This window comes from Danio rerio, chromosome 20, assembly GCF_052040795.2.
Source record: "Danio rerio strain M-AB ecotype USA chromosome 20, GRCz13ab, whole genome shotgun sequence".
Taxonomy (NCBI): domain Eukaryota; kingdom Metazoa; phylum Chordata; class Actinopteri; order Cypriniformes; family Danionidae; genus Danio; species Danio rerio.
Genome location: NC_141040.1, coordinates 53,867,501 through 53,894,507, shown reverse-complemented (window position 1 = coordinate 53,894,507; position 27,007 = coordinate 53,867,501). Strand labels below are relative to the sequence as shown.

General features: G+C 40.9%; 1 protein-coding gene across 6 annotated transcripts in view; it reads left to right on the top strand.

Moving 5' to 3' along the window:
- filip1b (filamin A interacting protein 1b) overlaps positions 1-27,007 on the top strand; it is a 105,151-nt gene that overhangs the window by 9,253 nt on the left and 68,891 nt on the right. For 5 of the 6 annotated variants that reach the window (XM_087298672.1, XM_087298671.1, XM_087298669.1 and 2 more), the window contains 2 exons: positions 122-210; positions 320-640. The gene's annotated coding sequence lies outside the window, so the exon portion shown is untranslated. Of the gene's footprint in view, positions 1-121; positions 211-319; positions 641-22,564; positions 22,642-23,317; positions 23,414-27,007 lie in introns of those variants that run through there. The other variant, XM_087298667.1, reaches the window with a different exon arrangement.

Genomic DNA, 27,007 nt, shown 5'->3' with positions numbered 1-27,007 from the left:
TATGCTCTTTAGTTTGGGTGCCAGTTTTGCCGACATCACTTGAAGCACCTGAGACAGAGAAGTTCATTTCTTTCCCAGCAACTGCCCGGCCAGTAATGACCGTGTTTTCCTCATTTGGCAGAATACCACGGTCCAGCTGTCAGCAGGGTTCACAGACGTCTGTTTCAGCCCCCTCAGCTGCTAAACGCTACGAGAGACTGAGCGCATGAGGTAAAATTAGCTCTTAGTCAACACAGCGCTTCACGGGTCAGGACATAAAGGAGTGTGGGGTCTCTAAAGCATCTAAACCGTCTCCGTACACCATCTTTCTCTCATACAGGACACTGAAAAGGCAGATCATCAAGCAAGACCTTCTCATTGGTCTCTCTTTTCCTAGTCATTCTACTCGCTCAGACTTGGATAGAGGACAACAATACAGTTCTCAGTGCTTCTCGGACTGTGGGAGCAGAAGGCAACATAAAGTCCGGACTGCTAAAAAGGAGCGTCTTTGTGATGGTTTATTCCAGGAACAGATGGACTTTACAGTGGACGTTTCTTTTGACTCGCTTTTAAAGTCTTCGCTGACTTCGACACAAAGTCATCTGTGAACCGAGACCTGTTACTTGGGACCATATATATATATATATATATATAATAAAAGGTATGTTGTACTTCTAACTGTTATTATAATTTATTAATAAGTATGTATGTATTGGACTAGACTAAAAGTAAAACTGACGGGTCTTTGTGAACCTGTTGATATCTACTTAAACTTTTGAAAAATGTCAGTGTTGGGTCAATTCTTTCATATTCATTTTAAATGACAGCTTTTAACCCAATGTTTGGGTTTGTCCATATTTGACTCAACACAACCCAGCATTTTTTAGACTGTGTGTGCATGTAAGAGTGTATGGGTGCTTCCCAGTACTGGGTTGCAGCTGAAAGGGCGTCCGCTGGGTAAAAAAAAAAACATTTGCTGGAATAGTTGGTGGTTCATTCCGCTGTGGCGGCCCCTGATGAATAAAGGGCGTAGGTGAAGGAAAATGAATTAATGATGAACGTGTAGCTTAATTTAGCATACTGTTGGGGCAGCAATTAACGATTATTTTAATAATCGATTAATTTCTCGATTATTTCTTCGATTAATCGATGAATTGATAAAAAAAAAACAAGAAAAGCATTAATTTACAACCCTGTATTAGAAAAGATTCATCCCTGAGCTGTTATAATAATAATAAAATAAATAAATAAAAAACTAAGGCAATGCAGTGGCGCAGTATGTAGTGCTCTCGCCTCATTGCAAGAAGGTCACTGGTTCGAGCCTCGGCTGGTTCAGTTGGCATTTCTGTGTGGAGTTTGCATGTTCTCCCTGCGTTCGCCTGGGTTTCCTCCAGGTGCTCCAGATTCCCCCACAGTCCAAAGACATGCGGTGCAGGTGAATTGGGTAGGCTAAATTTTCCGTAGTGTATGAGTGTGAATGAGTGTGTATGATTGTTTCCCAGAGATGGGTTGCGGCTGGAAGGGCATCCAGTGCGTAAAAACGTGCTGGATAAATTGGCGGTTCATTCCGCTGTGCCGACCCCAGATTAATAAAGGGACTAAGCCGACAAGAAAATGAATGAATGATTTCTGTATACTTTTATTTTGATATTTGCTTTTGGCATTTCGTCATTTTTGTTCATTTATTTATGATTTTAAGTGTTTAAATTACATCATTTTTGTTAAATGTTGATGTTTAAATGGGATTTATTTATTATATGGGCATGGGATTTTTTTTTACTTGCACTAAGAATTCACGTATACTCAAACTATATTTTTTACTTGTTCAAACTACTTATTTAAAATGAGCTGAAACAACAAAATTCTTGACATTTCATTGAGACAGCTTAATTTTTTATGTTAAATCCATGTAAATTTGTTAAAAGCTAACTTAATCGATTTGTGTTGGGACAACATGAATAAATTGTGTGCAACCCTGCATTTTTTACAGTGTAGCAAAGTAGATAAAACAACTAAAATACGAGTTGAAATGCTACAGTTTACTGCCTTTCAGATCTATTGCATGGTAACTGAGTGGTCAGTACAGCTCTGGTATAATTTGTAAATAAGAGCAGATTTCAGGAAGCTCTTCATCAGATTGCACATTTCCTACTAAAGGAGTTGTTCTGTCACGAGCCACCGGGAGCTGCTGGAAACATTACAGCACTTTGAAGTCCTCGGTGACCGAGGTGATGTCTGAAATCAGCTTGTGCGACTCAATATTCTCTCAAGACTCTAGGATCTGTCTAAACATTTATGTATGAGCGAATAAGAAGACATGCTTGTGTTTAGACTCAGGGAGAACATTGCAAATTTCAGTATTGACCTTGCGAATAAAGTAAAAATCAGAGCATATTGTGCCAATTTCACTATAGATTTGTTGTCAACCTAGCAAAACAATTCTGAAGTCTGAGAATAATGTAGTAATATTACGTATATAATACTGAAAATTCAACCAATCCAATATAAATTCACATGCATTGCAGCAAATAATTCTGGAATCTGAGCATAATGTGCTGCTATGCAAACCAATGGTGCTGAATATTAAGCGATTTAGCTAAATATTTAATGATTTTGCTATTTGTTCACCATAGATCTTGCAAATACTTATGTTTGGAGCATAATGTGTCAAAACCATGATATGAATATTAAACGCTGTGCATAATGTGGTGCTTTCATGCAAAACCATGATGCAAAAGATTCAAAGATATCGCTATCCATTTACTTTTAACGTTGGGGATAGTTTTAGAAATTGAGCATAATATAATTGCACTACGCAATGCCATGATACTGAATATTCAATGATTTAGCTGAGTATTTCATAATATTGCTATGACTTCACTATCAGTGTTGCGAACAATGTTGGAATCTGAGCATTTAGGGGCAAAACCATGATACTAAATAATCAATAATTTGGCTATGAGTTCAATATAGTAAATAATTCTGGAATCTGACCATAATGTGTAGCTATTATGCAAAACCAAGATAATGAATATTCAATGATTTCGCTATGAGTTCACTATCAATATAGTAAATAAATCTGGAATCCGAGCTTAATCTGTGCATATTATGCAAAACTAAGATAATGAATATTCAGAAGATGATGAATATTCAATGATTTTGGTATAAGTTCACTTTCAACACAGCAAATAATTCTCAAATCTTAACATAATGACAATTTGCTGGAATTTATACATGATAATTCTGCAAAATAATTATAATATGATAATTCTGGAATCTGAGTATAACATGGTGCTAAACATGATACATGATAATGAACATGATAAATGTTGAAATGTTGAAATCTGAGCACATTATGGCAAAACCATAATATTGATTATTCAGTGATTTCGTCATGAGTTCACTATCAATGTATTGAATAATTCTGGAATCTGAGCATAATGTGGTGCTATTATGCAAAACTAAATTAATGAATATTCAATGATTTAGCTTTTAGTTTACCATCAATATAGTAAATAATTCTGGAATCTGAGCATAATGTGCGGCTATTATGCAAAACTAAATTAATGAATATTCAATGATTTAGCTTTTAGTTTACCATCAATATAGTAAATAATTCTGGAATCTGAGCATAATGTGCGGCTATTATGCAAAACTAAATTAATGAATATTCAATGATTTAGCTTTTAGTTTACCATCAATATAGTAAATAATTCTGGAATCTGAGCATAATGTGCGGCTATTATGCAAAACTAAATTAATGAATATTCAATGATTTCGCTTTTAGTTTACCATCAATATAGTAAATAATTCTGGAATCTGAGCATAATGTGCGGCTATTATGCAAAACTAAATTAATGAATATTCAATGATTTCGCTTTTAGTTCACCATCAATATAGTAAATAATTCTGGAATCTGACCATAATGTGCGGCTATTATGCAAAACCAAATTAATGAATATTCAGAAGATGATAAATATTCAATGATTTTGGTATAAGTTCACTTTCAACACAGCAAATAATTCTCAAATCTTAACATAATGACAATTTGCTGGAATTTATACATGATAATTCTGCAAAATAATTATAATATGATAATTCTGGAATCTGAGTATAATATGGTGCTATTATGCAAATCCATGATACTGAATTTTCAGTGATTTCATTCTCCTTTTAATATCATTGCTGGAAATAATTCTGAGCATATAATATAGTGGCACCATGTAATACCCTGATACTTAATATTAAACGATTTCATTATAAATTCGCTGCCAGTGTAGCAAATAATTCTGGAATTGAGCATTCTATCAACATAGCAAGTAATGTGTGAATCAGAGCTTAATATGGCAACACAATAATACTAAATATACAATGATATCGCTGTGAGTTGACTTAGCAATTGCAAATAATGTATGAATCAGAGCATATTATGGCAACACAATAATACAAAAAATTCAATAGTTTCTGTATTTCTTAGATTCTGGAATCTAGGCGTAATATGGCGCTATTATGCAAGACCATGATACTGAATATTCAATGGTTTTACACTTCAATATCGACGTTGTAAATAATGTTGGAATCTGTGTATAATTATGCTGGCTCTAATACTGAGTGTTCAATGATTTGAGTTCATTTTTAACGTTTGAAAATTATGTTGCAATCCAAGCTTGTGACAGCCATGATAGTGAATAATCGATTCATCAATTTACTGTAAGTTCAGGGTCAAGGTTGTAAATAATGTTGGATTCAGAGCATGATATGAATATTCAATTATTAAATTTACTATAAATGTTGCAAATAATGTTGGAATCTCACTGTATTATGTCTTAACCGCAATATTGAATATGCAATGAGTTCACTATCAACATAGCAAATAATTCTAGAATCTGAGCATAATAGGTACTATTATGCAAAACCAGATACTGAATATTCAAAGATTTAGCTAAATATTTAATGAGTTTGCTATGAGTTCCCTATTAATGTTGCTATAAATGTTGAAATCTGAGCACATTATAGCAAAACCATAATATTGATTATTCAGTGATTTCGTCATGAGTTCACTATCAATGTATTGAATAATTCTGGAATCGGAGCATAATGTGGTGCTATTATGCAAAACTAAATTAATGAATATTCAATGATTTAGCTTTTAGTTTACCATCAATATAGTAAATAATTCTGGAATCTGAGCATAATAGGTACTATTATGCAAAACCAGATACTGAATATTCAAAGATTTAGCTAAATATTTAATGAGTTTGCTATGAGTTCCCTATTAATGTTGCTATAAATGTTGAAATCTGAGCACATTATGGCAAAACCATAATATTGATTATTCAGTGATTTCGTCATGAGTTCACTATCAATGTATTGAATAATTCTGGAATCGGAGCATAATGTGGTGCTATTATGCAAAACCAGATACTGAATATTCAAAGATTTAGTTGAATATGTTCTTATTTTGCTATATGAGTTCACTATTAATGTTGCAAATAATGTTGTGAGCTGAGCGTATTATGGCAAAACCACAACATTGAATATTCAATGATTTTCCTGTGAGTTCACTGTCAACATAGGAAATAATTCTGGATTCTGAGCATAATGTTGTGCTGTTATGCAAAACCATAAACAGAATATTCAATGATTTTGCTATAAATTTACTATCAGCCTTGCAAATAATTCTGGAATCTGAGCATAATTTGGGGTTATGCAAAACCATGATGCTGAATATTTTCTGATTTTGCTACGAGTTCACTATTAGTGTCGCAAAAAATGTTGGAATCTGAGCATATTATGGCAAAACTATGATATGAATATTCAATGATTTAACTATAAATTCCTTTCAATGTATAAAATAATTCTCAGATCTGAGCATAATGCGGTGCTATTATGCAAAAACACCTTTTAGAGATGTCATTGTACCATTCAGAATCATTGCTGGAAATAATTTAAATGTCTGAGCATATAATATAGGCAATACCCTGGTTCTGAATATTCCATTATTTTCCTATATGTTCACAATCAACATAGCAAATAATAATTCTGGAATCAGGGCATAATATGGCACCATTATGCAAAACCAGATACTAAATATTTAATGATTTTGCTGTAAATTCATGATCAGTGTAGAAATAATAAGCACACAGATTCCATCTGTGCCTAGTTATACTGTAAATGTACACTAATGCATTGTTTATATAAATATACATTTAAAATGCAGCCTTTCTCATTTAGTTACTCATAACGTTACAGTATTTCCCATGAGTATTCACAAATCCTGATAATCAGTCATTGTTTTAAAGACAATTTGACGGCAATACTATCCATCAGAAAATTTACAGTGAAAGAGTGACAACACTATTTCGCTATCAGTTCACTATCATGATCACTTGGCAGCAGTTTGTGCTTACACAAGTGTCTGATTTCTGTTGTGGCCGCAGGAATGGTCTGCCCTTTGACTCACGGGCCTCAGTTAGCGTCTGAACTAATGACCTGCTGCGCGCTGATAAGACACGCCGCATGACATCAGCTCTAAATCTGCACCGCCGTGTGAGAAACCACAACAAGCTTCCAGTCCTACTGTCAGAGCTCACCGTCGACATGACAACAAAACACAGGCTGTTTGTTTAGATGGTGTTTAGTTAATTGACATGGTTAGTTTATTTTTAACAAAAAGCATGTAGGTTCTAAATGTCAGCTAGGATTTGGACATCACTAAATCTTACACTTATGGAAAAGTATGCATAACGGGATTTGTTGGACCATGAAAAGGAATAGTTGAACGCACATACCACAGTGTGTATATACACTCACTGGCCACTTTATTAGGTACACCTTCCTACTAGGTTGGACCCCGTTTTTGCCCTAATCCTTCATGGCATCGATTCAACAATGGACTGTAAATATTCCTCAGTGATTTTGGACCATATAGACATGATAGCATCACACAGATTTATCCATGGTGCTAATCTCTAGTTCTACCACATCCCAAATGTGCTCTATTGGATTGAGAACTGGTGACTGTGGAGGCCATTTGAGTACAGTGAACTCATTGTCATGTTCAAGAAACCAGTCTGAGATGATTCACGCTTTATGACATGGTGTGTTATCCTGCTGGAAGTGGCCATCAGAAGATGAGTACACTGTGGTCATAAAGGGATGGACATGGTCAGCAACAATACTCAGGTAGGCTGTGGTGTTGACACGATGCTCAATTGGTACTAATGGGCCCAAAGTGTGCCAAGAAAATATCCCCCACACCATTACACCACCACCATCAGCCTGAACCGTTGATACAAGGCAGGGTGGATCCATGCTTTCATGTTGTTGATGCCAAATTCTGACCCGACCATCCGAATGTCTCAGCAGAAATGGAGACTCATCAGACCAGGCAACATTTCTCCAATCTTCTATTGTCCAGTTTTGGTGAGCCTGTGTGAATTGTAGCCTCAGTTTCCTGTGCTTAGCTGACAGGAGTGGCACCCGGTGTGGTCTTTTGCTGCTGTAGCCCATCCGCCTCAAGGTTAGACATGTTGTGTGTTCAGAGATGCTCTTCTGCATACCTCGGTTGTAACGAGTGCTTATTTGAGTTACTGTTGTCTTTCTATCAGCTGGAACCAGTCCATTCTCCTCTGACCTCTGGTGTCAACAAAAAATTTGCGCCACAGAACTGCCGCCCACTGGATATTTTCTCTTTTTTAGACCATTCTCTGTAAACCCTAGAGATGTTTGAGCGTGAAAATCCCAGTAGATCAGCAGTTTCTGAAATACTCAGACCAGCCCGTCTGACACCAACAACTATGCCACGTTCAAAGTCACTTAAATCACCCTTCTTCCCCATTCTGATGCTCTGTTTGAACTGCAGCAGATCGTCTTGACCATGTCTACATGCCTAAATTGCTGCCGTGTGATTGGCTGATTAGAAACTGGCATTAACGAGCAGTTAGAGAGGCGTACCTAATAAAGTGGCCTGTAAGCGTGTATAAAACAATAAAAGCAGATAACAGGCGTAATAAATTGTAATAAAGTTTCACAATATTAGTATGCTAACTTTTTTCTGTACTTTAGATCGAATTAAAACAGCTTTGGTTAACTTGATTGGCTTTTAGCCTCAAAAAAATCTTGAACAATACATTAACCTTTTGAGTTAATCACGTTACAATAGTCCTGCCAAATTACTTTTAAATTAAGCTCGCATTATACGTCTCTAGCTTCTGGAATCTGATCCATCAATAGCAATTGAAGTGTGTTTATTATTATTTTTTTTAAAGCTGTTGCACATGAACAGTGACATTGGGCCTGTGTAAAATGTTCAACTCTTCACCTGTTAGCACTCAAGGCTGTACAGCGTCAGTCTTCACTCCTTCAGGAAGGGTGTGTGTCTCCAAAAATGACACAGTCGTGGGACGTAGAATTAACATTATATCATTGCAGGCGAAGCAGACTCTGCGGTGAGGTCATCTCTCCGCTGCAGCCCACACCTATTGTCAGAAAAAAAAACACACAAGGGCGGCAAGCCAAGAACTTTTATGCAGATCTGGGGTCGCTCATGGCTTTTTCTTGCCAAACACTTCCAAATCATCAAGAAGAAACATTCGAAATCTTGCTTTATTAATGGATTGTTTGTGACAGCCTACTAATTACTGATTTGATGTTTAGTTTGTTCTTGAATTCAAAGTAAAATCTCCGTGGATTGTGTTAAAAACAGTGTGAGATCAAAGTTGATGATTAAAACGAAGAGCAATATTTTTATTAAGTAAATGTGTCTTGATTTAGCAACGCATAAATGCTTGCACTAAAAACACTAACAGTTAAAAGGGCACATAGTTTACCCCTTTTTAAGATGTAATATTAATATTATGGTTGTTCTGAGTGTGTCAGTTTAGGTTCAGTTCAACACTCAGTTCAGATGTTTTTATTATAATGTGTTCAATAGTGTCATGTTGGGGGCGTTTACACAGTTTGCTGTTTTAGGAGCGTGTTGCTTCACAGTTTCGGCTTCCCGCCCAACGTAACTAGGGGGCGGAGAGAGGGGGGGAGCTTGTTGACAAGGGGACTGGTGAAAGAGTGCTCATTTAATGGAATTTGATACCACATTTTAATTTTTTTTTTTTCTTCACTCCCATCTGGTGAAGTTTTTTTCCCTCTCCGCTGTCGCCACTGGCTCGCATGGTTCAGGATTGGTAGAGCTACGCATCAATGAATTTGCTCTTCAGTGTTTGAACTCTCAGTAATGATCAAATCACACTGAACTGAGCTAAACTGAACTAAACTGAACTTAAACACTAAAAACTGAACCACACTGTTCCAGTTACTATGACCATTTATGTGAAGCTGCTTTGACACAATCTACATTGTAAAAGCGCTATACAAATAAAGCTGAATTGAATTGAATTGAAATGGAAAGAAAAACAACGCATTACGCGACGCAGGTGGTCCTTTTAAGGTTATCAAAAATCGCTGTTTACATGGTAGTCTAGACTTTAAATCAGAGTATTGTCTAAATCATTAAAATCGGAGCATTGATGTCCATGTACGTACTCATCGAAAGTGCCAGATGATGTCAGAAACAAGTGCATTTCTCTGCCTTTGAGCCCTCAAGTGTCAAAGTTTGACGTGTTTCTTCGTTACACGCAACTTCTGTAAAGCATCTGCTTCACGTTGCTGTGTCGGAATCCTTGCTTGTAAAATACGCTTAGTTTAAGCAAATTTGATGAACGCGATCATGCGTGTTGGTCTGAAGAGAGTTGCTCTCACGCTGTACTGTGTTGTTGTGTGTGTCCGTTCCCTAAACAACAAGAACAAATGCCTGACATCGCCAAGTTGTTTAGGATTAAATATTTATAGATGGTGTGAGACAACGCGTACTCGTGTGTCTTGGATGCAACCCTTGATGCTTCTTACGTCCTTGTCGCAGCTCCAGTGGCACAGAAATTAGGCACCAAAACTCATATGCTGATTTAATCCGGTATAGCGGTTACAAAGGTACCGGTGCTATAATAGCACTGAGTTTCAGTACCCAACCCTACTTAAGACGCAGAACGGAGTTGACCACAACAATGGGGTTCGAGTCCGGAGAAGAACTGTTTCAGAAAGCAAATAAAACAAAAAATAAAATAAACAGGTAAATAACAGGGTGAGAAAGTGGTATGATCCAAAAACATGGTAAAATCAGGAGCTCACGAAGGCTTTTCTTTTTCTGGATTGCTTTTTAAAACACTGTAGGTTGTGTTTAGGGAAGTGGGTGGGTAGGTGGGTCAATCGGTGCTTTTGAAAACACTATCAGTTGGGTTTAGGGAAGGTGTGGGTATTGGTTTGTCAGTCAGTCGGCAGCGGCCTCTAATGGATTTACACGAGAACAGCAGGTGCGAATGGCACTTGCAAGAGAAAATTGAGATCTGAAAAAGCACACACAGCCCCCTCTGGTGTATTCGCAAAAACAAAACCTGAAAAAAAAACGTACCTCCTGGGAGGTATTTCGCGCTCTCCAAAAATGTATATGGGGTATGTATCCATAATGAGCCTGGGTTGCTTTTACTTGATAAACAAAATAGCATTTAGTTTTAAGGCATCTCTAATGGTGTAAATCATAACTAACCATAACCATATTATAACTATATGTAATTAATTAATATAGGGGAGTGACCAACTGACACACATGTCATGACATGACGTGACATGACGTCAAACGGGTTCAACTGCGAATACCTGTTGCAAAAAAAATTGTTGTTTTGAGCGATATGCCAAAATCGAAAGGCCAAAAAAGCAAATTTTACCGTACACCACACTGCTTTTAATGCCAACCGCACACGTCTTTGGCTAAAAGGGAGCTGAATGAAGTGACTACCTAATTAAAAATGCTCGACTCTGCAGTTCTAATGTTATATCAGGTAAGTTCACGCTATGCTGAATCATATATATTACTCGTTTTTGATCGCAGTAATGATTTCAGCAAACACAGTTAAATATAGTGAATTAAACTGCGAACACTGAATGCATAGAATAAAGTGTAAACATTAGGGATGTAACGGTATTGTAAATACCGTCATACCGCAATATTAAATTTTTTCGATATTACCGAAGTCGCATGACTCGGTAAAACTATAGGTCTTCAGAGAAAATTTGCTCAGGCGAATGAAGCGAACGGGAGGTAGCTGAAACTTCATTTCCCATCAGCCCCGGCGTGGCCATAATCCTTTGCGGTCTGTTGTCGCTACAGATCCAGTAATGTGGAAATGGAGTGTGCTGCTAGTAGCGGAGATGAAAAAAAGATGGAAATGATCGAACCTAAAGCGGGTGTTGTCGCCGCGCGCGTGCTGAATAGCGGTGCTGTCGCGCGCGTTCTGATCAGCTGTGTTGTGGCGCGCGTATTGTAAAGCGCCGAGGGGGGGTTGAGCGCGCATACTCAAGAGAGGTGTTGTCGCGCGCCTACTGAAGGGCTGGACTGGACGGAGGTTGTGTCGCGTCGCGGGGGCACTTTTGATCGTTTTGGAAGGGCATTTTCTATCCAAGACTAAAAAGGGCATGCGCACTGCACAGGTTGAGCCCTATGTGTGCACGTGCCTGCAAGTTGGGGAATACGACTAATAGCAGTCATGGGGACTGCAGAAACAGCACACTGTTCAGATTGATGCAGACATTGACTTGTACCGCAAAGAGATCTCTATCTCACTCATGGCTTGTCCTCTCAAGTGGGGGAAAGACAATGCACAACGTTACCCACTGCTGTCAACATGGGCCAAGTCATATCTCTCTTGTCCCAGAAACCTCAGTCCCAAATGAGAGGGTTTTTTTTCTGTTGCAGGGGACATTGTAAATACCCAGAGATACCAGCTTTTACCAGATTATAATTATATGATAATTTTTCTTTAAACCCATCTCTGTCATGTCCTCGGTTTGATCATCTGGGCCACTGGGTGTTGTTGTTTTGTTTGTATTATCTATGTGCCTTTCCCTAGCATGTTTTGTTTTGATCCTCCGCCACATGCCTTCTGTTTACTCTCTAATTCCACGCCCATCCTCTTGTTTAAGCTATTACGTTATTAAGTTAATGTCACTCACCTGTTCTTCTTGATTTCTCCCTCTATTTATTCCTTCCCTTAGCGCTGTCCTGTGTCAGATTGTTGTTTGCCCTTCTCGTGTTTCCCTCGATCTCCCGGTCCTGTCATGTCAGCCTTTTTTCCTGTTGTATCTGAATCCCGGTCTACATCTTTGATTTTGCCTTTTTCTGCTACCAGGCCCGTTCCCGTTTAGTTTCATTCCTGCTGCTCGCCTGTCTCTTCTCTCCGCTTCAGCGATCCATTTTCCGGTCTCCTCCAGCCCCGCAGCGCTCTCTCTTCCTCGCGGGTGTCGCGGCCCAGGAAGCGCGACCCAGCAGTATCGCCCCCTGCCGGCGGTACCTATTATTACACCCTCTGGGAGAAGCCTGTCCTCTCTACGAAGAGGTTTTTGTTCCGTTTTTTTTGTCGGATTTTTCGGACATTTTTGTTACATTTTTTTCCCTTTTTTCTGACTTTAGTTTTCTAAGACTTTTTTCCTCTACGGAGAGTTTAAGTTTAAGTTTTTTCCCTCTGGATGCTTTTGAGAATTCTCCATAGTGAAGCTATTGAAAATCTTATTTTCCTCTTCGGAGCTGTTTTTGTTGAAGAACCTTTTTCCCATCTGAGTTTGCTATTTTGCTTATATTTGAATAAACTGTGAAGGACCTGCATTTGTGTCTTCTGTTTGCCCTGATCAGAACCCTGACAGAACAATCTGACCAGGATGGACACAGCAGGCCAAGACCCCGTCAGATCTGCCGTGGCCCAGCAGGGAGCCCTGCTCGGGCAACATGAGACCAGACTCTCCAACACTACAAGAGAGGTAGAGTTTCTGTCTAATCAGGTGGCTGACCTCACTGCTCGCATACAGGACCTTCAGCTAGAAGCAGCACAAGGAGGCCGTTTTCCCCGTCATGAGCCTGAACCCCGCTGTAACAACCCACCCACCTATGACGGCGATCCCAACTCATGCCGGGCCTTCCTGTCCCAATGTTCGGTTGTGTTTGCACTTCAACCACGCACGTATGCAGCAGAAGAGACAAGAGTGGCCTTTGTTTTGACTCTTCTCACAGGCAGAGCCCGTGATTGGGGTACCTCTGTTTGGGAATCCAGATCTCCATGTTGTGCCTCTTTTGACGAACTCAGACTGGAGATGATGAGGCTTTTTGACAGGTCAGCCAGGGGACAGGAGGCTGCAGACCAGCTAGCACGACTTCGCCAGGGGAGTCGCTCTGTTACTGAATACGCAATCCAGTTCAAGACCCTGGCTGCCTCGTGCGACTGGAATGAGGGAGCTTGCCGGGCAATGTTTCGTGCTGGCCTAGAAGAGGAGATCCAGGATGAACTGGCTACCCATGACTTGCCCCATGACTTCGATGACCTCATCAACCTGGCACTTCGCGTCGAGGTCCGTCTTCGCCGACGACACCGCCGAAGGATGGTCCATTCCTCAGCCACGATGGATGATCATAGTTCACTCACTGCCTCTGCTACTTTGTCTGACCCCGAACCCATGCAGGTGGGGCGCCTCCGCCTCACACCCCAGGAGAAACAGCAACGACTGGCTCGGGGCCTATGCCTCTACTGTGGCAAGCCTGGACATTTTGCAGCATCCTGTCCAGCAAAAGCCAAGGCTCACTAGTGAAACGGGGGATCCTGGTGAGCACTATCCCACTCTTCTATTCCCCCTCTTCCCGTACCCTACTTCCTGTGTCAGTCCAGTATGGGGACTCCTCTAACTGTTGTTCAGCCCTCATTGATTCTGGGGCGGAGGGCAATTTTTTGGACCGCTCTATGGCTGCTCAGTGGGGTATTCCTGCCATCCCTCTCCCTAAACCCATTCCTGCTCGGTCCCTAGATGGTACCCTGATTGCCACAGTCTCCCATACTTCCCCCAGTGTAAGTCTTATAGTTTCCGGCAATCACCGTGAGGTCACCACGTTGTACCTTTTAGATTCTCCCAGTGCTCCCATTGTTTTGGGTCACCCCTGGTTGGTGCAGCATGGTCCTCACGTGGATTGGTCCGGAAACTCTGTCTTGTCTTGGAGTCATTCCTGTCTTGAGTCTTGTCTTGGTCCTGCCCCGTTTCCTGGTTCTGTCTCTTCTGTGTTGCAGGTGGAGCCGGATGATCTGACCGGGGTTCCGGCGGAGTACCGTGATTTGTCCCTGGTGTTCAGTAAGTCCCGGGCCACCTCTCTGCCTCCGCATCGACCCTACGATTGTGCCATAGAGCTCCTCCCAGGCACTTCTCCGCCAAAGGGTCGCTTATATTCCCTTTCCAGTCCAGAAAGAGAGGCTATGGACAAGTACATTAACGAATCCCTTAAGGCTGGCCTCATCCGCCCTTCCTCATCTCCTGCTGGTGCTGGGTTCTTCTTCGTTAAGAAGAGGGATGGCTCCCTTCGACCCTGTATTGATTATCGAGGGCTGAATGACATCACTGTTAAGAACAGGTACCCCTTGCCGCTTATGTCTTCAGCCTTTGAACTCCTGCAGGGAGCTAAGGTCTTCACCAAGCTTGACCTCCGTAATGCCTACCACCTCATTCGCATACGGGAGGGGGATGAGTGGAAGACAGCCTTCAACACACCCACGGGACACTTTGAATATCGGGTCCTTCCCTTTGGTCTGACCAATGCCCCGGCTGTCTTTCAGGCCCTGGTCAACGACGTGCTGAGAGACATGGTAAACCAGTTTGTCTTTGTGTACCTTGATGATATCTTAATATTCTCTCCATCTCTACAGGTACACACTCAGCATGTTCGCCAGGTGCTGCAACGACTACTAGAGAACCAGCTGTTTGTTAAGGCGGAGAAGTGCGTCTTCCATGCCAAGTCTGTGTCGTTCCTGGGGTTTGTGATTTCGGCGGGTGAGATCAAAGCTGACCCCTCTAAGGTAAGGGCTGTTGCCGAGTGGCCAACTCCTGACTCTCGTAAAGCATTGCAGCGGTTCCTGGGATTTGCCAACTTTTATCGGCGATTCATCCGGAACTTTGGTCTGATTGCTGCACCTTTAACTGCGCTCACCTCTCCCAAGGTACTGTTTAGGTGGGGCGATAAGGCTCAGGAGGCCTTTGATAAATTAAAGTCCCGTTTTATCTCTGCTCCTGTCTTATCTGTTCCAGATCCTAAACGACAGTTCATAGTTGAGGTGGACGCTTCTGAGGTCGGAGTAGGCGCAGTCCTGTCACAACGATCTCCCCGGGATGGGAAAGTGCATCCTTGTGCTTTCTTCTCCCACCGCCTGACCCCCACAGAGCGAAACTATGACATTGGTAATCGGGAGTTGCTGGCAGTCAGATTGGCTTTGGGTGAGTGGCGCCACTGGTTAGAGGGTGCAGTTCAACCTTTTTTGGTCTGGACAGACCACAAGAACTTGCAATATCTAAGTTCAGCCAAAAGGCTTAGTGCAAGACAAGCTCGCTGGTCCCTCTTCTTCAGCCGGTTCAACTTTACGCTCTCGTACAGGCCTGGGTCTAAGAACATCAAACCTGACTCTCTCTCCCGCTTGTTCGAGATCCCAGAGAGGGAGGTTTCAAATGACACCATCTTGCCCAAGGGGGTAGTGGTGGCCTCTCTCTCCTGGGATATTGAGAGACAGATACAAGAGGCCTTGCGAGAGTGCAGAGTACCGAGAGGGGTCCCAGCGGGCAAGTTATTTGTTCCCACTGCTCTGCGCTCTCAGGTTGTCCAGTGGGGTCACTCATCCAGAATGGTCTGTCACCCAGGAGTTCGGAGATCACTGGCTGCCATCCGTCAGCGATTTTGGTGGCCATCCATGGCCAGGGATGTCAGGCAGTTCGTGGTAGCCTGCTCAGTTTGCGCCCAGAACAAGAGTTCCAATTCGCCTCCCACTGGTCTGCTTCACCCCCTACCCATTCCTTCCCGCCCTTGGTCACATTTAGCCCTTGACTTTGTCACTGGTTTGCCGGAATCGAGGGGTAACACCGTGATCCTTACGGTGGTGGACCGATTCTCCAAAGCGGCCCATTTCATTCCCCTCCCCAAGCTCCCCTCAGCCAAGGAGACAGCTCAAGTGGTGGTAGACCACGTATTCCGGATTCATGGTCTTCCGGTTAATGTGGTTTCCGATAGGGGTCCCCAGTTTGTCTCCCGGTTCTGGAGGGAATTCTGCCGACAGATCGGGGCCTCTACGAGTCTGTCGTCGGGATTCCATCCTCAGACCAATGGGCAGTCTGAGCGGGCAAACCAGGATTTGGAACGTGCTCTCCGCTGCCTGGCATCCCATAACCCTAGCTCCTGGTGCCAACAACTGTCCTGGGTAGAGTATGCCCATAATACTCTACCAGTTTCTACTACAGGTATGTCACCATTCCAATGTTCTGTTGGCTATCAACCACCTCTGTTCCCCTCACAGGAACCCGATGCTGCGGTCCCGTCTGCCTTGGCCTTTGTCCAACGGTGTCGGCGCACCTGGAGAAGAGCTAAGGAGGCCTTGGCCCGGGCTAGTAGACGGACCAAAGCAGCGGCTGATCGTCATCGGACTCTGGCTCCTCACTATGTATGTGGTCAAAGGGTATGGCTCTCCACTAAGGACCTGCCTCTCAGGGTTGCTTCCCGTAAGTTGGCTCCCAGGTTCATTGGTCCATACCGGATCACAAAGGTGTTGAGTCCTGTGGCGGTTCGGCTCAAGCTTCCTCCTACGCTTGGTCGGGTACACCCAGTGTTTCATGTCTCTAGGGTTAAGCCTGTGTATTCCTCCCCTCTTGTTCCCTCTATTCCGACCCCTTCCCCCCCTCCCCCCCGTCTAGTGGATGGCTCTCCAGTCTATACTGTTAGGAGATTACTGGATGTCAGACGTAGGGGTCGTGGATTTCAATACCTAGTGGACTGGGAGGGCTATGGCCCGGAGGAGAGGAGTTGGATTCCGGCCAGGGATATTCTGGACAGGGGGCTGATCGCGGACTTCCGTCGGCGACGAGGTGAGCCCCCTCCTGGAGCGCCCAGTGGCGCCCGTAGGGAGGGGGGTACTGTCATGTCCTCGGTTTGATCATCTGGGCCACTGGGTGTTGTTGTTTTGTTTGTATTATCTATGTGCCTTTCCCTAGCATGTTTTGTTTTGATCCTCCGCCACATGCCTTCTGTTTACTCTCTAATTCCACGCCCATCCTCTTGTTTAAGCTATTACGTTATTAAGTTAATGTCACTCACCTGTTCTTCTTGATTTCTCCCTCTATTTATTCCTTCCCTTAGCGCTGTCCTGTGTCAGATTGTTGTTTGCCCTTCTCGTGTTTCCCTCGATCTCCCGGTCCTGTCATGTCAGCCTTTTTTCCTGTTGTATCTGAATCCCGGTCTACATCTTTGATTTTGCCTTTTTCTGCTACCAGGCCCGTTCCCGTTTAGTTTCATTCCTGCTGCTCGCCTGTCTCTTCTCTCCGCTTCAGCGATCCATTTTCCGGTCTCCTCCAGCCCCGCAGCGCTCTCTCTTCCTCGCGGGTGTCGCGGCCCAGGAAGCGCGACCCAGCAGTATCGCCCCCTGCCGGCGGTACCTATTATTACACCCTCTGGGAGAAGCCTGTCCTCTCTACGAAGAGGTTTTTGTTCCGTTTTTTTTGTCGGATTTTTCGGACATTTTTGTTACATTTTTTTCCCTTTTTTCTGACTTTAGTTTTCTAAGACTTTTTTCCTCTACGGAGAGTTTAAGTTTAAGTTTTTTCCCTCTGGATGCTTTTGAGAATTCTCCATAGTGAAGCTATTGAAAATCTTATTTTCCTCTTCGGAGCTGTTTTTGTTGAAGAACCTTTTTCCCATCTGAGTTTGCTATTTTGCTTATATTTGAATAAACTGTGAAGGACCTGCATTTGTGTCTTCTGTTTGCCCTGATCAGAACCCTGACAATCTCTATCTAAGTGAATGATTAAATGTTAAATGTGATGAGTTTTTAACAATACTAAATTGAAACTTTATTTTTTTACATGGTTTAATAATTTTTTGTTATTAAAATTGAAGTTCCTGTTTCAAAGCTTACAGATAGATGGCTAATTTGTATGTCATTGACACATTTGGCACTTTTTTGGAGTATTTTCATAAGTTTTGTTTTTCCTGTAAATGATTCAATAAATACCGTACCGTGACATTCATACCGAGGTATTACCGTACCGTGAAATTCTGATACCGTTACATCCCTAGTAAACATGTAAGTTCACATACCCTGCCGTACATGTGCAGTTCGCTGTCAGAATGCAGTTGTTTTGCTTGTTGATGATTATTCAGGCCTTGTACAGCTCCATCTTCTTTCCTTGTCTTTGGCTTGGCAGAACCTCGGTTTTTAGCACTACATAGTTTTGAATCTGGTCATCATGGATGATTATTTCTTGCACATGACCACACAGATCTAAATTGTAGGCATACAAAGACTTGTAGGCCTTTAACTTCTCTCTTGTAAAATCACGTAGAGTTTCAATGAGATAGTTGTATATTTGGAGCTGGATGCTTGGTCATTTCATCTTATCCAATATCCATTGGGAGGGTGCTAGCGCAAATGGACCTGCCAGATGAATGTCGCTCACTTTGATGCTAATTTTGCCGAATAACTGTGCTTTTCACTGGGTGACAAGCTGTTATAATACGCTGAAAGCATTATGTAAATAAAATATATAATATGTAATCAATAAAACTTATTTCTAAGACAACAACAAACTCTGTACCGCATCGGATGTCATTTCCTCGCTGTAAATGCTAGCACTCCCGTTTTTTCTGCAACCTCCATGCGCGTGCATCCTGAATGTTTACAAACATAGTAATTCGCCTATTACTTGGTAGTTAAAGAGCCCATATTATACATGAAATAGGGTCATATTTTGGTTGTAAGGGTCTAAAACAATAGTCTAATATGCATGCAAGGTCAAAAAACACTTTCATGGTCTTATAATCTGCATTTATTTTTACCTAATTATCCCGTATGAATCGTCCAGTGATTTATTTGTTCCCAAACCCCTCCTTAGCGCGAAGCTAATCTGCGCTGATTGGACCGATGACAGTCTGCTGCGATTGGTTGACACTGACTGCTTTCAGCCAGAGACAGAGTGAATAGCCAGCACCTAATCAGCAATATAGACGTAGTCACAGTGCATACACGCTCGATAGTGTAAGGCGTGGAGTTTAGCTGCCAGTGGGTGAATGTAAATACAGACGATGGACTTGAAAATAAGAACGACTAACTATTTTATTGAGCTAAAACTCCCAAGAACTGGCGAGGAGATCTCCTAGCTTGTCACATTCTGCTCTTTTCACAGACACACACACACACACATATTGCCGTCATCCTCACATACGCGAACACACACACACACACTCTGTCAGAGGGCAGGGCCGCAGGTTTCAAATCTCCCGGGTTTGCGCGTGCACTTGAATAACTTGGTTTCGTTCGTACGTCATGGCGAAACACCTAATGACTCGGTATCAAGGCGACTCGTTTGAAGCACTATGAGTCGACTCTTTTATAGATGAATCAACAGTTATAAACACTGTACTCTTACAGATTTAACACAGATTTAAGCTGGATATTTCACTTCACTTAGAGCTTTGTTACACACTACATGGAGGGGAATTTTCAAAAACCCATAATATGGGCTCTTTAAATAAATAGTTACACTGTAACAAAAATAAAGTGTAAAAGAAAAAAAAAGGAAATAAACCAACTACAAAATAAAACAGTTTTTAAAAATAATTTTAAATATCTTTTACAAAACAATACATGACGCTCAGGGGACGTACTATATAACATTTTCTATAGGTGTTGACTTAATATATTATACATCAAATGATTTTTTATTTTTCATTTAATAAATTCTATCACAGAAGCAAACCTTAGCTTGATTTGATTAAATTCTAGTTCCACTGTACAGAATTGAATCTTATCTCTAGTTAGAAAATCAAAATTTGACAGACCACTCTGTTACCAAGCAACACTGTGTTACCAAGCAACCAACACTGCATAAGCTGCTAATGAGTTAGCCTAAACAAAATTAATAAAAGAATTGAAAAAAAAATTAAGGCATTAATCACTTGCACTAATAATCCGTGATGCTTTGTTGGTCTCTGTAATGCTGTTTACAGTTCTTGTCTGCAATTACTTATAAATGTTGAAATGAAATGCATCTTCAGAGACTTTCTTTCTTAAAACGCCTTCTTTCTTCATTTTAAATCATCAGTAAATGTAATGCCACTGCTGGACAGCTCAATTATAAGCATTTTAATCAATTAATTTATCAATCAATTCAAGCTGAATAATTGAAGAGATGATTGAACGTGTAAACAATAAATTGTGTAAGGAATTAATGACAATAGATGGTATGTATGATCAGGGGCGCAACTACACATTTACTGAGGGGTATGCGGGTTCAAATTTTGTGTGATCCCTCTTATTTTATATTAATTAATTAATAATAAATGAAGACAAATTTTCAGATTAATCTTATAACTTTTGACATTATGTATGATTTGACAGTTTATTTTGATAAAAATAAAAACAAATCTAAACAGTTACATCTACATGAACACTAGGCTGTGGGACTGCATGTTATTGTGTTAAATGATTTTGAATTAAACAATAACAATATTATATTCGTTTAAAATGCAAAATAATGTTTTTTTTAACAAAACATATTTATTTATTTTTATTATTTGAAACTTTTAATAAGGATAATTTTAAAAATAGTTTTGGCACAACGGCGCCCCCCCATGTGTGGCGCCCCTATGCGCCGCATATACTGCATACCCCCTTGTTGCGCCACTGTGCAGGGCCGGAGTGGGACTCATTTTCAGCCCTGGAGTTTCAAGCCAGACCGGCCCACCTCAGTTCACGACTGATTCCAATTCAGTTACTAATGGCACTATCACGTCTTTTTCAAGAAAACTGCTGCTTTAGAAATTCAAATGTTCAACAGCCCTAACAGTATTTTATGTCTTAACAATAAAATCGAAAAAAAAAAAAGTTGCGACCCTTAAGACACAGCACTACTTTCTTTTGATGGCTCAATCTTTTTCTCCTATTTTTAGATTTCTGATCAAGTTATGTCAGATTTATTAATGTAGTGAATCATTTGATTTTCATTGAGCAGGTGTTTTATTCATTTTATTCGAATTCTTATATTCACTAAGGTGCCGCTGTTTGGGGCGATAGTTGCATTACATCATCATCATTAACGTTAGTTAACCTGCAGGCTGCATTTTTCTCACGGGGCTGCGAGAAAATAAATAAAAAGAGCGGCACTACGGTAAAATAATGATTAAAAAGAGTAAAGCTATGGTCAAATAAATAAATAGAAGAAAAAAAGTGTGACTGCTGAGAGTGCAAGCAGCTAGGGACACCGGCCCTCGCGGCCAAAAAACAGACCGGCCCACCGGGAATTCTCCCGGTCCTCCCGATTAGCCAATCCGGGCCTGCCACTGTGTATGATATATGACTGATATATGACGATGATATATGCACTAGAGCTGCACGATTCTGGCTAAAATGAGAATCGCGATTTGTTTTGCTTAAAATAAAGATCACTATTTTTTCACGATTCTGTAGATGTAAAATAAAGGAATGGTAAAAACAAACATGGCACAACATCAATAATATTATTATGTGTATTATGTGAACTGGTTTCTATAAATAATTCTATTCTACTTAAAATAATTATGATGTTGAATTATTATGTTTGAGATATATGCTTGCAATCTTTCATATTGGACAATTTTATTCACTGGTAAAATCAGACATTTGCCATTATCAGATTATATTCAGCAATATAGGCTGGAGTAGTTATACTGACATTGAAAACATTTATTTTCATGAACAACTGTGTGTTCGCTATGAAAGAAAACGCATATCAAATGCTTGTCATAGTCATAACTCTAAAATGCGATATGATCATTTAAATGAAGTGCACACTTTCGGTTTCATTTTGACTGCTAAGTGCTTGTTCATACTTTGCGTGCGGCTTCCAAACGATCACTCTGTGCCACAAACTGAATATTATTTACAACTGTATTACCTGTTACTCGCAACATATGCAGGTTCTGTTTAGGGCCGGAGTGGGACTCTTTTTCAGCCCTGGAGTTTCAAGCATTAGACCGGCCCACCTCAGTTCACCACTGACTATATTAAAATAAGGTCATTTCCAATTCAGTTTCTAATTACACTATCACGTCTTTTTTTGAGAAAACAGCTGTTTTAGAACTTCAAATGTTCAACAACCCTTACATGTCTTAACAATAAAAATGAAAAAAAAAAATGTTACTCAGACGAGGATCGAACCAGGGTTGGCGACGTTATAACCTAACATGCTAACCACTGTACCACAACAAATGTATATTGAATGGTGACTTATATCATCATTAACCTGCAGGCTGCATCCTGCTCACGAGGCTACAAGAAAATAGATAAAAAGAGCAGAGCTGCGGTAAAATAATGAATAAGGCGGCTGTGGTCAAGACTGCTGAGAGCAATAGATTCTGGAGCTAGGGACACCGGCCCTCGCGGCCAAAAAACGGACCGGCCCACTGGGAATTCTCCCAGTCCTCCCGATTAGCCAATCCGGGCCTGGTTCTCTTCACTAAAGTAGACGCGCGCACGTCTATCAATAAGGAGAGCGCGCGCGCGCGCTCTCTCTCTGGCTGTTTCTCAATTCCAAGAACGCAGAGAACGGACTTGTGTTCTTGTGGAGACCGTTCTTGCCAAGTGTCCTTGGAAGAACGAACTCAGGAGACCGCGAGGACAGAGAATGCGTCCTTTGAGAAATGGGATGCTGCTTTCTTCCTGATGGTCATGTGACCTTCACGCATTTTAAATGGAAATTATTTAAACATTACAGCACTCAAACAATGATTTATTGTTTCCCCCCTCTTCAAAATATATACTTTGCATAAAAACATTAGAAATATACTCTGCTAAATATAAATAAAACAGATTTTAATATGAATTTCAGCAAACAAACAACTCTTAATGCGTTTATTCCTTTATTAAGATGTTCATGGTGATGTTTACTTTCACCGTTTCATTTAGGGAAACTCCTGAGGTAAATAAGTGAAATCTCTGATCTTTAATAATAAATCTAAATAAAATGCTGCGCTTTCCACCTTCAGTCGCAGTGACTTCTGGGGCTTCCAGAGCGAGTTCGGTGCTCAAGTCTGCATCGGTGCGTCCTCGATATCAAGATCACATCCGGGAAGTTTCACGCGTCCTCCGTACTTGCGGTCTTGAGTATTGGAACTGAACTTAGGCAGCTGATGATGACGTTGCACGAGAACACGAGGACACAAGACCGCTGAAGAACGCATATTGAGAAACAGCTTCTGTGATAACAGCTCACGGTCAGCAGCTCACGTCACGTGTGATTTCCCGGCCGCGAAAACATCATTATATTTACACAAAAATGCCTTTTTTAGGTAAATTATACCTTATAAGTACAGTATGTGACTCTTTTAACATCATTTGGAGGTGTCAATGTCACTGAGCAACGTGTGTGAAACAAAGAAAAGACTCGTGCAGCCGCCTTTTCCTCTCTCCTGAACTTGAAAATATGATTGACAGAATCGTAGAAATGCTGGATTAAGATCGTCAAGGGGGTCGAATCGAGATCGCGATCTTTTAACGAATAATTGTGCAGCTCTAATATGGACTGTAAAAAAAGATCTGTAAACTTATGCCAATAGCTGGGATTTGAATCAGCGACCTTCTTGCTAAGAAGTGACAGTGCGAAACACTGAGCTACCTTGTCTCTGATTAGTAATCAGTAGTTAATTAGTTTTTTGAAGTAACCCAACACTGAAGGTGCATTAAAAAGGTTTGTAATAGGTCAAATAAAAGCATGGGTGCATCTCAATCAGCAAACTATAGTGCACTGATCAGGGCGTCAGCCATTTTAAGTGCTGTCTCGGTCGCAAAATTCTTCCAGTGCACTGAAATGTTTTCGCCCTGAAAAGTCCCACAATGCACCATGAAATCAGCACTTAACGGACTTAACGGAAGCGTGAAATATGAATCACGTGAACCAAATACTCAAACATACCTACAAACAAGAGGTGTTTTTCTAAAAAGAATTGTTATATTTGTTGATTCTTAACATGAACGAATTAGCTAGACAGGTTAGGAACAATCTAGCAGACATTTATAATCGTGTAATAGTTGAAAGGTCGCTGGTATATGTAACAATCAAATTATTTATCTATAATCAGGGGCGTAGCACCAAATTCTGGGCCCTGTACCCTCTCAATGTCAGTGGGCCCCCTACACATTTTTTTTTAAATTATTTGAATATAAACATGCACAAATAGTGTTTTAATCTATAATCAAATCAGATTATAATAATGACTGGTTCTTTCATTCACCACCATTGAGTGCTGCTTCTGCTGGTGTGTCGGAACCACTGGTTGTTTCTGAAACTGGTTAATGTTGGCAACCTGACGCTAGCTGGCCTGGCTCATAATTTACTTATAGAAACAAGCAGCCTGGTTGACAAACTAAGCTAAAGATTTAACATTAGCATACATACATTACAGGGCTCGAAATTAACTTTTTTACTTGGTAGCACTGGTGCTCCCAACTTCAAAAAGTTAGGAGCATCCCAAAAAATTTAGGAGCACCCATTTTCTTTTCAGTTATGCGCCGATCATGATTCTTAATGGCCGATTTTGATTAGCACACGTACATCTCGGAGATGTCTATTTGACGTCTGCATTCACATCTACGAGACGTTTCCTATCAGATGTGAAATAGACTTCTATTAGACATCTTTAAGATGTTTGCGATTCAGAATGTGTGTAAAACTGACATCATACAGACGTCTGCCAGACGTTTGTATACAGCAGGTGCTTTCCAGATCAAGAGATCTTTAACAGACATCTTGCAGACGTATACAGACACAAAATATCTAATACAATGGCATTTCAACCTTTAAACCATTAAAAGGGATAAATCAAGTTTATAATTTCTTATATTAGTATTACTTAATTGTTTAGATTTTTAAAAGGCACATTAACTTCTTTCACATTTACACATGGATCGATAATTGCAATAATTTGACCATAAACAGCTGAAAAAATTTATTGGAAATAAAAATTCATTCTCTGTCACAAGGGGGCGCTTTAGGAGCGCTGAAATATTACGGTTTCCCTAGTAATGACTGTACACAAATCAGCATTATACTGTATGCGACCCAAATGGTCGCAATTTCGAGCCCTGCATTAGCAGCAGCTGTCTGGAGTTGACTATGTTAACTTTAATCAGATGTAGTTTCATAACAAGCAAACTCAGTTCACCTTTTGAAAAGAAAGCAGTCATCAGCTGCTTTCCCTCATTCTGCCTCCTTTCTTTTTCCTTCCTGTCTTTCTTTTTTTGAAAGCTCGATTTGGGCTTTTTGCGCAGCATGATCAGGCTCTAGACTCACTGCGTTACTTGTTTGCCGCCGGCTGCCGTCTATGGGCGGACTAAACCATTTCGGGGGGAGGGGTTATCAATATATTTTGAAATAAATAATGACATTGACATCAATTGGAGGGGCCAATTAATTCGAAATAGGCTACAAAAAATAAAAAAATAAAATAAAAAATTGGTGGGATTTCAAAGGGCCCTCTCCCTAGACGGGGCCCTGGGTAGTCAGGTCCACTTTTCCCCCCACTACCACGCCCATGCCTATAATGTCCCCTTAAAAACTTATATATGAATATTAGTTCTGCCTGTCCAATGTGTGGTGAACAAAACTCATCAGTGCCCAAATTCAAGCACTAATAAACAACCTCTGAAACTAGGAATTGAGCTGATTGAGACGCACCCCATGTCTAAACCCATTATGCACTTGCGTTGTTAGCATTTTGCACTCATCTTAGCATCATCGGCTCTGCTTCTTTGAGAGCTAATTTGGTTTATTCACTTCATTGGACATTTAGAAAACGAGCTGCTCATCTGCAATCTTTCATTTGCATGCAAAACCTGCACTATTTTCCACTCCAATTGGCGCTTTTATGGTACTGTGCTCTCGTGCTAATTAGCCCTGTTTGGCAAATATGGCCTCACATCATTATATATCGTTAGCTTTATAGCTAACACCATTGGTTTGCATTTGTGCATCAATCTTACAGATTTATACACTGTATTTTTCCCCTCAAAAGAGCTGAATAGCATCATTGTGAGCGCTCTTAGTGTGTAATAACTCATCCTGTGATACAGCAGTTTAATCACCCTAACTTATTTCCTACATCCTCTGTTTTACTGTACGAGGGAAATGACATCATCTTCCTCCCATCGGAAAGGCATCTGGTCGTACGTCCACTGTGACCGACCATCAGAGCTGAACCAGACGGCCTGAAGAAAAGCAGGGCTTATCAGTAACATTAATTCATCAATCACAGCAGGCAGGACAAAAGAGATCGGGGTGATTATAAATGGCTCCCAAAGCGTGTATGAAGCTAACGCTGAAGTCATTACACAAGCAGTGTTTCTCATTCTGGGTCAGCAGATGTCTTTTCTGAAGGAGGTGATTTTGAGGGAGCCGTTTGTGCAATGGAAAGAATGTTCCAGATAGCAGAGCTATTCCTGTGAAACGGCACGTCATATTGCATCACCGCTGCAAGCTTTGCTAAGCGTGGGTCAGCTCTTGTGCCGTTTGTTTCTGAAAATGTCTTAATTTTTTTTTTAATGTTGACTTGACAAGGTCATATTGATAGTCTTGCGCAAACTTAGGTTAGCATTTATTTCAAAATCACTTAGCTGAATTCAACATCTCTTCTAAAAAAGACGTTTTCAAACGGTACACTATGGATGATGGATGAACAGGACTGTGGGGTGGGTTGATGGTTTCAGCTGTATATTGAGCTGATCGTCTGTCAGTGCATCCATCATCTATCTGTAGTGTTATCCATCTATCATCCATCCATTTATCTACTCCTTGTTTTATTCATCCATCCATATTTTGTTCCATCCATCCATCTATCCATGTCAGTCTGTTGATTCATCCATGTTGTTTTGTTCATCCAACCTTCCAT